The 1,368-nt window shown below is 42.4% G+C and overlaps 1 non-coding gene across 1 annotated transcript; it reads left to right on the top strand.

Annotated features, from left to right (window-relative positions):
• The first annotated feature begins 259 nt into the window (after positions 1-259).
• trnai-aau (transfer RNA isoleucine (anticodon AAU)) lies at positions 260-333 on the top strand. The gene has a single exon. It is a non-coding gene; the product is annotated as a tRNA-Ile (tRNA).
• The last annotated feature ends 1,035 nt before the right edge of the window (positions 334-1,368 follow it).

Genomic DNA, 1,368 nt, shown 5'->3' with positions numbered 1-1,368 from the left:
AAGGGATCGTCACTCACGAGTCGTCCTCCACAGCCACAACAAACGATGCTTCACACAGAAGTGACGTACACCCCGGGTGTAGCCCATCGTCTTCCGAGACGGACGGTTGCCTATTACAATTACAACTACAGCTACAACTACAAGAGCGAGTCAGAGGCTGGGAACTCTGCCGTGACGAACTCAGCTCTTGACTCGCCAAAGTCTGCCCACTATCTGCAAGGTCTTCCTCTGATTTCAATTGCACGCACATTTGCAATCTGGCTCTGTAGCTCAGTTGGTTAAAGCACCTGTCCAATAAACAGGAGATCTTGGGATCAACTCCCAACAGAGCCTTATTTCACAGTAACAACATGCTTGAAAAGTTTCATTATCAACACTGACATCTGTGTTAATTCAAAATACATGATGAATTTCAATCACATACAAGAACAGCCTTTGTGAAGGATATGAGTTTGGAATGGCTGTTCCTCCTTGTACAGAACTTCAGTGCTGATACATCAAAGGTAACTTCTTTGACAGAAATTTGTTCACAGTCACATTCAACCTGGAAAACAGCTTGATATTAATCTCACTGAAGGAGAGTGTTTGTGTCATTATGTGTTGCTTTTAACCGAGACTGGGACATGACGCAAGTGGGAGGGTTCATCTGAGGTTTGGAATATTTGTCAGTCAGGAACAAGAAAAATCAAAGGAACCAAATAAGAAAACCTATGTCTCATGTGGTTACCGAGAAACGGTGAGAAGATATTAAACTTTGTTGTATTTAATACAACTGTGTGAACTTTGATCTTTGCGGCCTTTTATAAACAGTATTTGAAGGGTCTCAGTAAAAATGTTCAGTGTTGATGAGAGTGGGGTCTGGGTGAGCAGCTGCTGAGTGTGACAGGGTCAGGACTGAATGCAGGAAGTTCTCTGACATTCTCTCTCTCTCTCTCTGATGGGTTGAGTTGATTTTCAACTGGCAGCTGTTGCTGTTTTGATAATTCAAGTTCCCTCCACCGATTTTTTTGGACAGACAGTGCAGTATGAGGCTGTAAAGGGTTAATGCTGAAGACAGTGGGATCAATCCCTCCCACAATCAGAGTGATGATGTAACAGTCACATGAGATGAGGTTTGGGAGAAGAGAGAGCAGCACCAAGGGTGCTCGTTTAGGAGGCTTGATGAGTGTGTATATAGTATTGTGTAAATTAGAAAAGAGTTCTTAGTTCTTTCAGCAGGGAAGCTGTCCAGAAAATATCGCGAAACTCACAATTTTATTATTCAGGAGTTGGAACACAGGGATATTAACTCCAAGTGACAGCAGTGGTTTCATTTAACAAAAGAAAAGTAGAGAGTAATATTGCTCATTGATTGAAATCCCCCAGTGA

Source organism: Heterodontus francisci, unplaced genomic scaffold (genome assembly GCF_036365525.1).
Source record: "Heterodontus francisci isolate sHetFra1 unplaced genomic scaffold, sHetFra1.hap1 HAP1_SCAFFOLD_61, whole genome shotgun sequence".
In the NCBI taxonomy this organism is placed as follows: domain Eukaryota; kingdom Metazoa; phylum Chordata; class Chondrichthyes; order Heterodontiformes; family Heterodontidae; genus Heterodontus; species Heterodontus francisci.
This window is presented reverse-complemented; position numbering and strand designations above follow the sequence as displayed.